At 50.3% G+C, this 14,478-nt stretch overlaps 1 long non-coding RNA gene across 2 annotated transcripts in view; it reads left to right on the top strand.

Moving 5' to 3' along the window:
• The window catches only part of LOC140387203 (uncharacterized), a 113,734-nt gene extending 99,414 nt beyond the window's left edge, over positions 1-14,320 (top strand). For both annotated transcript variants that reach the window (XR_011933779.1, XR_011933778.1), the window contains exon 3: positions 13,853-14,320. This is a non-coding gene — a long non-coding RNA (uncharacterized lncRNA). The remainder of the gene's footprint in view (positions 1-13,852) is intronic.
• Positions 14,321-14,478: the final 158 nt, after the last annotated feature.

Raw genomic sequence — 14,478 nt, 5'->3', positions numbered from 1 at the left:
AAGAGCGGGAGCTGCGAGTCAGAGCGGAGATTTAAAAAGAGCGGGAGCTGCGAGTCGGAGCGGAGATTTAAAAAGCGCGGGAGCTGCGAGTCGGAGCGGAGATTTAAAAAGCGCGGGAGCTGCGAGTCGGAGCGGCAATTTAAAAAGATCGTGGCCTAGTTTTGGGAGCGGTTAGGAGGAGCAGTCTCTGTCAGGGAGAGAACCAGAGAGCATCTGAGACCCTCAGAAGGTAAGTAAGTGATTTTTACTCATTTTTACTCTTACTTTTATTACCTTTTCAAATTGTGTGTGTGTGGGGGTGGGGGAGGGAAACTGAAGTGACATCACAGAAAAGCTGTGACCTGAGTCGCTGGTTGGGAATCTACACTAAATTAAAAAAATTAAGCATTGGTAACTAATTAAACATAATTACTCAATTATAATTTAGAGGGGTATCTAAGCCAGAGATCGGAGAGTACTATATTTAGCTTTCACATTTATAGTAGAAATCTAGTGCTAGGAAACAGATAGTTAACAGTAACTTTTTAAAAACATTTTTTAAAATGTTTAACTTTTAACTTTAATTTACTAATTAATTGACACAATGTCAGTTAGAGGGGTGCAGTGCTCTGACTGTGAGATGTGGCAGGTCCGGGAGGCTTCCAGCGTCGCGGATGGCTTCATCTGCAGAAAGTGCACCCAACTGGAGCTCCTCACAGACCGCATGGTTCGGTTGGAGCGGCAATTGGATGCACTTAGGAGCATGCAGGTGGCGGAAAGCGTCATAGATAGCAGTTATATAAATGTGGTCACACCCAAGGTGCAGGCAGAGAAATGGGTGACCACCAGAAAGGGCAGGCAGTCAGTGCAGGAATCCCCTGTGGTTGTCCCCCTCTCGAACAGGTATACCGCTTTGGATACTGTCGGGGGGGATAGCCTATCAGGGGAAAACAGCAACAGCCAGAGCAGTGGCACCACGGCTGGCTCTGATGTTCAGAAGGGAGGGTCAAAGCGCAGAAGAGCAATAGTAATAGGGGACTCTATAGTCAGGGGCACAGATAGATAGGGGCTTCTGTGGACGTGAAAGAGACTCCAGGAAGGTATGTTGCCTCCCTGGTGCCAGGGTCCAGGATGTCTCCGAATGGGTAGAGGGCATCCTGAAGGGGGAGGGCAAACAGGCAGAGGTCGTTGTACATATTGGTACTAACGACATAGGCAGGAAGGGGCATGAGGTCCTGCAGCAGGAGTTCAGGGAGCTAGGCAGAAAGTTAAAAGACAGGACCTCTAGGGTTGTAATCTTGGGATTACTCCCTGTGCCACGTGCCAGTGAGGCTAGAAATAGGAAGATAGAGCAGCTAAACACGTGGCTAAACAGCTGGCGTAGGAGGGAGAGTTTCCATTATCTGGACCACTGGGAGCTCTTCCGGGGCAGGTGTGACCTATATAAGGACGGGTTGCATCTAAACTGGAGAGGCATAAATATCCTGGCCGCGAGGTTTGCTAGTGTCACACGGGAGGGTTTAAACTAGTATGGCAGGGGGGTGGGAACGGGAGCAATAGGTCAGAAGGTGAGAGCATTGAGGGAGAACTAGGGAATAGGGACAGTGTGGCACTGAGGCAGAGCAGACAGGGAGAAGTTGCTGAACACAGCGGGTCTGGTGGCCTGAAGTGCATATGTTTTAATGCAAGCAGTATTACGGGTAAGGCAGATGAACTTCGAGCTTGGATTAGTACTTGGAACTATGATGTTGTTGCCATTACAGAGACCTGGTTGCGGGAAGGGCAGGATTGGCAGCTAAACGTTCCAGGATTTAGATGTTTCAGGCGGGATAGAGGGGGATGTAAAAGGGTTGGCGGAGTTGCGCTACTGGTTAGGGAGGATATCACAGCTGTACTATGGGAGGACACCTCAGAGGGCAGTCAGTGAGGCTATATGGGTAGAGATCAGGAAAAGAAGGGTGCAGTCACAATGTTGGGGGTTTACTACAGGCCTCCCAACAGCCAGCGGGAGATAGAGGAGCAGATAGGTAGACAGATTTTGGAAAAGAGTAAAAACAACAGGGTTGTGGTGATGGGAGACTTCAACTTCCCCAATATTGACTGGGACTCACTTAGTGCCAGGGGCTTAGACGGGGCAGAGTTTGTAAGGAGCATCCAGGAGGGCTTCTTAAAACAATATGTAGACAGTCCAACTAGGGAAGGGGCGTTACTGGACCTGGTATTGGGGAATGAGCCCGGCCAGGTGGTAGAGGTTTCAGTAGGGGAGCATTTCGGGAACTGTGACCACAATTCAGTAAGTTTTAAAGTGCTGGTGGACAAGGATAAGAGTGGTCCTAGGGTGAATGTGCTAAATTGGAGGAAGGCTAATTATAGCAATATTAGGCGGGAACTGAAGAACCTAGATTGGGGGCGGATGTTTGAGGGCAAATCAACATCTGACATGTGGGAGGCTTTCAAGTGTCCGTTGAAAGGAATTCAAGACCGGCATGTTCCTGTGAGGAAGATGGATAAATACGGCAATTTTCGGGAACCTTGGATAACGAGAGATATTGTAGGCCTCGTCAAAAAGAAAAAGGAGGCATTTGTCAGGACTAAAAGGCTGGGAACAGACGAAGCCTGTGTGGAATATAAGGAAAGTAGGAAGGAACTTAAGCAAGGAGTCAGGAGGGCTAGAAGGGGTCACGAAAAGTCATTGACAAATAGGGTTAAGGAAAATCCCAAGGCTTTTTACACGTACATAAAAAGCAAGAGGGTAGCCAGGGAAAGGGTTGGCCCACTGAAGGATAGGCAAGGGAATCTATGTGTGGAGCCAGAGGAAATGGGCGAGGTACTAAATGAATACTTTGCATCAGTATTCACCAAAGAGAAGGAATTGGTAGATGTTGAGTCTGGAGAAGGGTGTGTAGATAGCCTGGGTTACATTGAGATCCAAAAAGAAGAGGTGTTGGGCGTCTTAAAAAATATTAAGGTAGATAAGTCCCCAGGGCCTGATGGGATCTACCCCAGAATACTGAAGGATGCTGGAGAGGAAATTGCTGAGGCCTTGACAGAAATCTTTGGATCCTCATTGTCTTCAGGTGATGTCCCGGAGGACTGGAGAATAGCCAATGTTGTTCCTCTGTGTAAGAAGGGTAGCAAGGATAATCCAGGGAACTACAGGCCGGTGAGCCTTACTTCAGTGGTAGGGAAATTACTGGAGAGAATTCTTCGAGACAGGATCTACTCCCATTTGGAAGCAAATGGACGTATTAGTGAGAGGCAGCATGGTTTTGTGAAGGGGAGGTCGTGTCTCACTAGCTTGATAGAGTTTTTCGAGGAGGTCACAAAGATGATTGATGCAGGTAGGGCAGTGGATGTTGTCTATATGGACTTCAGTAAGGCCTTTGACAAGGTCCCTCATGGTAGACTAGTACAAAAGGTGAAGTCACACGGGATCAGGGGTGAGCTGGCAAGGTGGATACAGAACTGGCTAGGTCATAGAAGGCAGAGAGTAGCAATGGAAGGATGCTTTTCTAATTGGAGGACTGTGACCAGTGGTGTTCCGCAGGGATCAGTGCTGGGACCTTTGCTGTTTGTAGTATATATAAATGATTTGGAGGAAAATGTAACTGGTCTGATTAGTAAGTTTGCAGACGACACAAAGGTTAGTGGAATTGCGGATAGCGACGAGGACTGTCAGAGGATACAGCAGGATTTAGATTGTTTGGAGACTTGGGCGGAGAGATGGCAGATGGAGTTTAATCCGGACAAATGTGAGGTAATGCATTTTGGAAGGTCTAATGCAGGTAGGGAATATACAGTGAATGGTAGAACCCTCAAGAGTATTGAAAGTCAGAGAGATCTAGGAGTACAGGTCCACAGGTCACTGGAAGGGGCAACACATGTGGAGAAAGGAGTTAAGAAGGCATACGGCATGCTTGCCTTCATTGGCCGGGGCATTGTGTATAAGAATTGGCAAGTCATGTTGCAGCTGTATAGAACCTTAGTTAGGCCACACTTGGAGTATAGTGTTCAATTCTGGTCGCCACACTACCAGAAGGATGTGGAGGCTTAGAGAGGGTGCAGAAGAGATTTACCAGAATGCTGCCTGGTATGGAGGGCATTAGCTATGAGGAGCAGTTGAATAAACTTGGTTTGTTCTCACTGGAACGACGGAGGTTGAGGGGCGACCTGATAGAGGTCTACAAAATTATGATGGGCATAGACAGAGTGGATAGTCAGAGGCTTTTCCCCAGGGTAGAGGGGTCAATTACTAGGGTGCATAGGTTTAAGGTGAGAGGGGCAAGGTTTAGAATAGATGTACGAGGCACATTTTTTACACAGAGGGTAGTGGATGCCTGGAACTCGCTGCCGGAGGAGGTGGTGGAAGCAGGGACGATAGTGACATTTAAGGGGCATCTTGACAAATAGGATGGGTTGAGGGATATGGACCCAGGAAGTGTAGAAGAATGTAATTTAGTCGGGCAGCATGGTCGGCATGAGCTTGGAGGGTCGAAGGGCCTGTTCCTGTGCTGTACTTTTCTTTGTTTTTTGTTTGTCTGGGGCGGTGCCCAGGCACAGACCGCCATTACCACGCCCTTCAAGGCAGCCATCTTGCTGTGCACCCCACTGACCACCCACCTTGGCCCCTGCTTCTGCAGAATGACAAGGGCCGTATGGGTGCCCCCCCCCCCCACCCCACACTCCGCCATAACCCCTTCCCCCCCCCCAACCTGGCTGCCACCCGCCGGCGGGGCATTCAAGGGTTCCGGGCGGTGGACATGGAGCATACCCCTGACAAGGGCAGCGTTAGCCGATGGTACTGCTGGCAGCATGGACGGGCACCAGGGTCAGCTTCCTTAGGGGGCATCTTGACAAAGACATGAATAGGATGGGAATAGAGGGATACGGACCCAGGAAGTGTAGAAGATTGTAGTTTAGTCGGGCAGCATGGTCGGCACGGGCTTGGAGGGCCGAAGTGCCTGTTCCTGTTCTGTACATTTCTTTGTTCTTTGTTCTTTGTTCCATTTGTTTAATTTGCAACTGAATTTTTGCCATTTCCAATGAGTCAAACTCTATCTCAGGCAACTTTAAATGCTTAACCACCGCCATAATTACCTCATCTTTTTGCATTTGGTCATGTTAACTGCAATGTTCTTGCCAAATCTTACCGTCTGCTTTTCGTTTCTGTCCGTAAGGCACTACGTGTAACATTCTCCACCCCCAAAAACTTCTGAGCCTGTGAAAGAGCCATTGTTCACAACACTTTCCCCACTTAATCTAAAATACCACACCGGAAAAGCAACAATCCTTCACTGTCTTTCAGTTCAGAAAAGCCAATCCAATAGATAGACTTTTATCCCCCTCGAGCCCCCAATTGTTATGGGCGAGGCGTTTTTAGAACCCCAAAATGTATCATGGAGTTCAACCTACCTCACCCTTTAATGGATTTGTTGCGTTTCCTTGCACACGGCTTTTTCCCTGGGGGTGGGATTACAATTATGGACACGTGGGTTTTTAAACACAAAACACTGTTTATTCCATGAACTCAACTTAACATCTTAAATAAACATTGGATCTCTTAACACCCCTTACTTCAAAGATAACTCAGAAAATATTGCAACAGTAAATAATTCCTTAAAATGTTCCTTCAAACTTCCAAGAGACTTAACACCTTTAAACAAAATCACATCAGGTTAAAGGCTTTACTTTAAATCACCCAAATGATCCAGAGATAGTCTTTCATGGCAGAGATCCAGCTCACTGCAAAACACAGACACGCACCCAGCTCTTTTCAAACTGCAAAACTGCCAAAACTTGCAGCTCCCTGGAAACGCACAGACACACACGCACTGCTTTTTAAACTGAAACTAAAAACCTGCAAAATGGCTGACCTAAAGCCCAGCTCCACCCACTCTCTGACATCACTGTTTTCTTAAAGGTACATTGCTTAAACATCCATGTCTTAAAGTTACCCTCACATGACAGTTGTTAAACATGAAGGCAACCGATCGTTGGTCAGTGAGGAGAGTGAATCTCCTGCCGGCCAGGTAATGCCTCCAGTGTCACACAGCTTCAATGATTGCTTGGGCCTCCTTTTCGACAGAGGAGTGCCGAATTTCGGAGGCATGGAGGGTGCGGGAAAAGAATGCCACGGTCCTGCCTGTTGAGGGTGACGGCCAGAGGGACGTCTGATGCATCGGTCTCGACTTGGAACGGGAGCATCTCGTCAACAGCGTGCATCGCGGCCTTGGCGATGTCGACCTTCATACGGTTGAAGGCCTGGTGAGCCTCGGCCGTCAGTGGGAAAGCGGTGGATTGAATGAGTGGGCGGGCCTTGTCCGCATAGTTTGGGGCCCATTGGGCGTAATACGAAAAGAACCCCAGGCATCGTTTGAGGGCCTTGGGGTAGTGGGGGAGGGGGAGTTCCATGAGGGGGCACCTGCGATCGGGGTCGAGCCCGAGAACTCCGTTCTGAACCACATAGCCGAGGATGGCTAATCGGCTCATGCTGAACACACACTTCTCCTTGTTGTAAGTTAGGTTGAGGAGTGTGGCGGTGTGGAGAAATTTGGAAAAGTTAGCGTTGTGGTCCTGCTGGTCGTGGCCGCAGATGGTGACGTTGTCCAGGTACGGGAAAGTGGCCCGCAGACCGTAACGGTCAGCCATTCGGTCCATCTCCCGTTGGAAGACCAAGACCCCGTTGGTGACGCCGAAGGGAGCCCTAAGGAAATGGTAAAGGTGGCCGTCTGCTTCAAACGCAGTGCATGGGGGAGCTGGTGGTAAGCAGATTTCAGGTCCACTGTCGAGAAGACCCGGTACTGTGCAATCTGCTTGACCATATCAGATGTGCGTGGGAGGGGGTACGCGTGGAGCTACGTGTACCGATTGATGGTCTGACTGTAGTCAACGACCATCCTGTTTTTCTCCCCGGTTTTCACCACTACCACTTGGGCTCCCCAGAGACTGTTGCTGGCCTCGATGCCTTCCTGCAGCAGCCGCTGGACCTCAGACCTGATGAAGGTCCTGTCCTGGGCGCTGTACTGTCTGCTCCTGGTGGCGACGGGTTTGCAATCCCGGGTGAGGGTTGCAAACAGGGAAGGCGGGTCGGCCTTAAGGGTCGCGAGGCCGCAAACAATAAGGGGTGGTAGGGGCCCGCCAAATTTCAGGGTTAGGCTCTGGAAGTGGCACTGGAAGTCCAGGCCAAGGAGCAAGGCAGCGCAGAGGTTGGGGAGGACGTGGAGCCGAAAGCCGCTGACCTCTGCACCCTGGACGATGAGAGTGGCGATGCAGTACCCCCCGGATTGCCACGGAGTGGGATCCAGAGGCCAGGGAGATTCTTTGGTTAGCGGGGTGTACTGCGAGGGAGCAGCGCATTACCGTATCGGGGTGGATGAAGCTCTCAGTGCTCCCGGAGTCCAGAAGGCAGGATATCTCGTACCCATCGACCTTCACCTTTGTCGAAGCGGTTGCGAGGTTGTGTGGTCGAGACTGGTCAATCGTGACCGAGCCGAGACGCGGCTGGTCGGCGGAGGCTGCAGGCGATGAGCAGCCCGATGAGGTGCCCGACGGGCAGGGGTCCTGAGTCGGGTAAGATGGCGGCGCCCACGGGCCGCAGGTGTCCTGGGGCAGGCAAGATGGCGGTACCCATTGGTTGTGAGTGGAGCAAGATGGCGGCGCCCACGGGCCGCACGTGGTCTGAGGAGAGGAAGGTGGCAGCACCCACTGGTCGCACGTGGGGGGTGCCGGGACAATAGCAGCAATTGAGCGGGCCTGGCACACTGCCGCAAAATGTCCCTTCTTGCCACAGGCCTTGCAGAGCGCACTCCGCGCCGGGCAGCGCTGCCGGGGGTATTTTGTCTGTCCGCAGAAGGAGCACTTGGGTCCCGCGGGGTTGGTTGGTTGCCGCGCGGTGCAGGCATGGGGTTGGCTGAGGACGGTCGCTGATGGGGTCCACGATGGGGTGGCCGCTGGTGGGTCCACGATGTACAGAGTGTTGGGCCGTGCGGTCGGGGGCATAAGCCTGCACATTGCGTGAGGCGACCGTGAGCCAGAGCACTAGTTTCTTGGACGCCACGAGGTCAAGCGTGGCCCCTTCTAAGAGGCGCTGGCGGATGTAGTCAGACCCTATGCACGTAACGAACGCGTCTCTCATTAGCAGGTTTGAATGTTCAGTGGCCGAAACGGCCTGGCAGTCACAGTCTCTCACCAGGGCGAGCAGGGCATGCCAGAAATCTTCCACAGACTCACCGGGAAGTTGCTGCCGTGTGGATAGGCGGTGCCTGGCGTAGATCTTGTTGGTCTGCTGAGTGTAATTCTCCTTCAGTAGCCCCATGGCCTCTGTGTAGATAGGTGCGTCCTTATCAAGGGGAAAAAAGTTGGAGCTCAGCTACGTGTACAGAATCTGGAGCTTCTGTGCTTCTGAGATTGGGTCTGGCGCAGATCCGATGTATGCTTCAAAGCAAGCTAGCCAATGTTGGAAGTCCTTTTTGGCGTTGTCTGCTTGAGGATGCAGCTGCAGGTGAGCTGGCCTGATGCGGAGGTCCATCTCTGAAAAATCTCCGTGTAATAAATTGATGCACTATCAATTACGATGAGACGGGAGTAGAATGTAATCAATGCTTTATTACACAGAGATGTGTGGCCTCCTACAGCAGCTTACGAAATGGCTGCTGTTCGGAGAGCACACACATTTATACTCCACCTCCTGGGTGGAGCCAGCAGGCAGGGATCTACCTCCTTAACTGCAGTACAGGGGCTTTACCGTAATACCCATATATACAATATAATACAACAGTGGTGACTACCACAGGGGCAAAACCCACGCAAACACGGGGAGAATGTGCAAGCTCCACACAGATAGTGACCCAGAACCGGGATCAAACCTGGGACCTCGGCGCTGTGAGGCAACCGTGCTAACCACTGTACCACTGTGCTGCCCATAGCTCACAACGTTGACGAGACACACACGCATTGTGTTTTAGCAGTAGGGCTACAGAGAAGCGTGGCTAATTGCCTCATCTCCCTCCCGTTGCGTGATGGAACCTTCACTGCTTAAATTGCAAATCCTCACAAGGGAATTTCAAGGCTTTGTAGATCTCGGGGTGTCCCCTCTGGTTCTGTTCCCGATTCTCTTCAATCAGTGTCCCCTCTGATTACCGAGCCTCCTGCCGCTGGGAAGCACTTTCTCCTTATCCACTCTATCCAAACCCCTCTCATGATTTTGTGTCCTGGACAGGCTTCCTAAAGTTTGTGGAGCAGGTCAGAGGCTGGGAATTCTGTGGCGAGTAAATGACTTCTCCACTCCCCAAAGCCTGCCAATCATCTCCAAGCCCAGAAGGAAACAACAGTAAAATGGGGAAATAAGAATACTGGTCCAAATTGTTTTTTCCTTCTGCAGGTACAAGTCAGGAGTGTGATGGAATACTCCCCACTTGCCTGGGTGAGTGCAGCTCTAACACTCAAGAAGCTCGACACCATCCGGGACAAAGCAGCTCCGCTTCATTGCTCCCCCTTCCATAAATATTCACTCCCTCCACCACCAACGAACAGTAGCAGCCGTGTGTACCATCTGCAAGATGCCCTGCAGGAACTCACCAAGGTTCTTTAGGCAGCACCTTCCAAACCCATGACCGCTGTCATCTAGAAGGACAGGAGCAGCAGATACGTGGGAACATCACAACCTGGAGGTTCCCCTCCAAGTCACTCACCATCCTGACTTAGACCGTAAGACCATAAGATATAAGAGTCGAATTAGGCCATTCGGCCCATCGAGTCTGCTCCATCATTCGATCGTGGCTGATATGTTTCTCATCCCCATTCTGCTTTCTCCCCATAACCCTGATCCCTTATTAATCAAGAACCTATCTATCTCTGTCTTAAAGACACTCAGTAATTTGGCCTCCACAGTCTTCTGCGGCAAAGAGTTCCACAGATGCACCACACTTGGAGTGAAGAAATTCCTCCCCATCTCTGTTTTAAAGGGCCGTGCCTACAGCCTGAGGCTGTGCCCTTGGGTTCCAGTCTCTTCTATCATTGGAACCATTCTCTCCAAGTCCATTCTATCTAAGCCTCTCAGTATTCTGCAAATTTCAATGAAACTTGGAAATTATATCGGCCGTTCCTTCACTATCGCTGGGTCAAAATCCTGCAACTCCCTCCGAACAGCACTGTGGGGGATCAAGATCTCAGGGACTGCAGCCGTTCAAGAAAGCAGCTCACCACCGCCCTCCCAAGGGCAATACAAATGCTGCGACTAGCCAGTGAGGCTGAAGAACGAACAAGAAAAGGTTGGCACAGAAAGCAACAGGTGTCAACTGATTCACAAGCCATTTCACTATTGCTGGCTTGGGTCTATGATGTTGAGAATGTTCACTCAAATTTGCGACGTTCACCCACCCAGTACCTCAAACAGAAATGGAGCATGCAGCTGTCTAAACGGTACCCTGACAGGTTAAACAGCTAAACCACAAGATGTTTATCAAGCAAAATGCAGAATCAGACTGTCATCTGTGATGCTGGGTAGAACTCTCACCGAATCAGATGGTGGTTGAGGCATCAAGTCACAAGACATAGCCTTGAGCAGAAATATCCAGGTAACACACCCAGTCAGTACTGAGGAGGCACTGCACTGTCAGAGGGTCAGTGCTGAGGGAGAGCTGCACTGTCAGAGGGTCAGTACTGAGGGAGTGCTGCACTGTCAGTGAGTCAGTACTGAGGGAGTGCCGCACTGTCAGAGGGTCAGTACTGAGGAGGCACTGCACTGTCAGAGGGTCAGTACTGAGGGAGTGCTGCACTGTCAGAGGGTCAGTACAGAGGGAGAGCTGCACTGTCACAGGGTCAGTACTGAGGGAGTGCTGCACTGTCAGAGGTTCAGTACTGAGGGAGTGCTGCATTGTCAGAGGGTCAGTACTGAGGGAGTGCCGCACTCTCAGAGGGTCAGTGTTGAGGGAATACTGCGCTGTCAGAGGGTCAGTACTGAGGGAGTGCTGCACTGTCAGAGGGTCAGTACAGAGGGAGAGCTGCACTGTCACAGGGTCAGTACTGAGGGAGTGCTGCACTGTCAGAGGTTCAGTACTGAGGGAGTGCTGCATTGTCAGAGGGTCAGTACTGAGGGAGTGCCGCACTGTCAGAGGGTCAGTGTTGAGGGAATACTGCGCTGTCAGAGGGTCAGTACTGAGGGAGTGCTGCACTGTCAGAGGGTCAGTACTGAGGGAGAGCTGCGCTGTTGGAAGGTCAGTACTGAGGGAGTGTTGCAGTGTCAGAGGGTCAGTGCTGAGGGAGTGCTGCACCGTCAGAGGGTCAGTACTGAGGGAGTGCTGCACTGTCAGAGGGTCAGTACTGAGGGAGTGCTGCGCTGTCAGAGGGTCAGTACTGAGGGAGTGCTGCATTGTCAGAGGGTCAGTACTGAGGGAGTGCTGCACTGTCAGAGGGCCAGTATTGAGGGAGTGCTGCACTATCAGAGGATCAGTACTGAGGGAGTGCTGTACTGTCGGAGCATAAGTATAATATTCTTTATTAATGTCAGAAGTAGGATTACATTAACACTGCAATGAAGTTACTCTGAAAGTCCCGTAGTCACAACATTCCGGCGCCTGTTCGGGTACACAGAGGGAGAATTCAGAATGTCCAATTCACCTAACAGCACAGGGACATTTGGGAGGAAACCGGAGCACCCGGAGGAAACCCACGCAAACACAGGGAGAACTTGCAGACTCCGCACAATGACCCAAGCCGGGAATCGAACCTGGGACCCTGGCACAGTGAAGCAACAATGCTACCCACTGTGCTACCATGCTGCTGAGTTAAGTTATAGCTCCATTAACATATAAAACATCCACAAAGTGCCTCACAGGTGCATAAATCAGACATAAATTAGCTTCTACAGAAGGAGATATTACGACTGACATATCAGCAGTCAAAAATGTGAATCTTTCGGAGGATCTCCCCTTCATTTTAGGAGGGGGAGATACAAAGGGAGAAAGGGAGAGAGAGATAGAGAAGGAGACAGAGAGTTTCAGGGATGAAATCCAAGAGCTTGGAGCCCCCAGGCAGTTGAAGGCATTGCTGCCAATGATGGAGTGTTGGGAATCGGGGGATGCTCAAGAGGCCGGAATTGGAGGAGCTAGAGATCCCAGAGGGTCGTAGGGATTGGAGGTTTCAAGGATCGAGAGTTTGTAGAGGCTGGAGAAGGTTACAAAGATAGGGAGGGGTGATGGGGCTGGAGCAGGTTACATAGATAGAGAGGGTTGTAGGAGGTTACAGAGAGAGGGAGGGTTGAAGGGGCTGGAAGAGGTTACAGAGATAGGGAGGATTATAAGGGGTGGAGGAGGTTACAGAGATAGAGAGGGTTGTAAAGGTTGGAGGCGGTTACAGAGATAGGGAGGGTTGTAGGAGGTTACAGGGATAGGGAGAGTTGGAGGGACTGGAGGAGATTACAGAGGTAGAGAGGAGTGTAGACGCAAGAGGGAATTACAAGAGTATGGAGAGTTTTCGAAGCTCGAGGTAGTTACAAAGCCAGGGAGAGTTATAGGGACTAGAGGAGGTTACAAAGCTAGGGAGAGTTATAGGGACTGGAGGAGGTTACAAAGCTAGGGAGGGTTATAGAGACTGGAGGAGGTTACAAAGCTAGGGAGGGTTGTCGGGGTTGAAGGGTTGTAACAGAGAGAGGGAGGGCTGCAGGGGCTGGAGGAGGGTTACAGAGAGAGGGAGGGTTGTAGGGGCTGGAAGAGGTTACAGAGATAGGGAGGATTATAAGGGTTGGAGGAGGTTACAGAGATAGGGAATGTTGTAGGGGTTGGAGGAGATTACAGAGATAGAGAGGAGTGTACATGCAAGAGGGAGTTACAAGGGTATGAAGGGATGTAGAGGCTCGAGGAAGTTACAAAGATAGGGATAGTTGTTGGGACTAGAGGTGGTTAAAAAGATAGGGAGTGTTGTAGGGGCTGGAGGAGGTTACAGAGATAGGGTAGAAGTGGAGGCTGGAAATATAGAGATAGGGAAGGAACGAGAATGTATTATAGGGTCCATCAATCAATTAGAAGAACTGAATCTAATTGAGGGATAAATTAAAGGGAGGCGCTTCTGCAAAGAACAAATGGAGCACAGCCCAGGCAGCACGGTAGCACAGTGGTTAGCACTGTTGCTTCGCAGCTCCAGGGTCCTAGGTTCAATTTCCGGCTTGGGTCACTGTCTGTGTGGAGTCTGCACGTTCTCCCATGTCTGCGTGGGTTTCCTCCCACAGTCCAAAGATGCACAGGTTAGGTGGATTGGCCATTCTAAATTGCCCTTCATGTCCAAAAAGGTTAGATGGGGTTGCTGGGTTGTGGGGATGGGGTGGAGGTGTGGGCTTGGGTGGGCTGCTCTTTCCCAGGGCTGGGTGGCACTGTAAATTCTATGATTCAAAGAGAAATGGAAACTTAAAGCCATCATGCCAAAATGAGAAAATCGGGGTCGATAAAACGGTCCAACCATTGAAGACCTCGAGTGCGCCTGTGGACTCCACATGCTTCCTCTTCAAGGGCATCCTGCCGCGAATAAATGGGAAGGAGCGAGGACCATAGGGAAATTTGAAAATTTAAATATCAAGATGGTCCTGGACAGGCTGCCAATCAGCGAACAATAGGGGGTGAAGGGGGAACGGAGGTTTATGTGAGCTGGTATAAAGGGACTGGGAGGTTTTCGATGACCTCAGGTTTGCAGAGGGGGTCGAGTTTTGGAGCAATCGCTTCCGGAAACAACAAAGACAAAGTTAATGTTTCACTTAACGCCCTGTCACCCTCACAGCTGATAGTTGGGATAGTGGGGTGCAAACCTGTCACTCTCCTCAGAGCAGAGAGGTTGCTTGTTAAGGCTAATATGTTGCACTCAGCGTCAATCCATCTTTCATTCATAGGAAAGACTGTGAAGTGCAGGAGCACGATGACAACATGGAGACCCCAGCAATCCTACAACACCACACCTGTTGAAGATTTGTAGGCTGTCAATCCTGGCCACACCATTCTGAGATGACATTGCCCCTTGTCACGATGCATCCATCGACCTTCCTCAGTCATTGTTTTCAGTGAAGGAATGTTCCAGAATCTTCAACTCTCTGCTGTGTTTGTCATACTATTTCAAGATTTAACATTCCCGACCAGTGCATAGACCTGACAGTGTGGGCAGATTTGCGAAATTTTTCAATTACCAATGCTCTGTAATTTATGAAGATATATCTATAAATATTATTTAAACCTGCTGCACATCCTGTCCACAACCTGTTGTCACACTTTTCAGAACTTACCACTGTAACTCTAATTCCATCTCATCAGTTCTTGCAAACCTTGCAGCAAATTATACTGACCTTGTGGCCGATGATTTTTAATCCACGTCTTGTGATCTCAGTCTGTTCTAAGGATGCGTTTGGAAAGGCTCCTGGAAGAATTTGGGGGGACGGATGAACATTTTATGTACAGCTTAATAAACTCTGCAAAGTCTGAGGTCGCAGAAACACAAACATAGTGACATTCACACGAGAGGAAA

This window comes from Scyliorhinus torazame, chromosome 12, assembly GCF_047496885.1.
Source record: "Scyliorhinus torazame isolate Kashiwa2021f chromosome 12, sScyTor2.1, whole genome shotgun sequence".
NCBI lineage: Eukaryota > Metazoa > Chordata > Chondrichthyes > Carcharhiniformes > Scyliorhinidae > Scyliorhinus > Scyliorhinus torazame.
The sequence above is the reverse complement of the archived record's forward strand: the minus strand, read 5'-3'. Positions and strand labels throughout refer to the sequence as shown.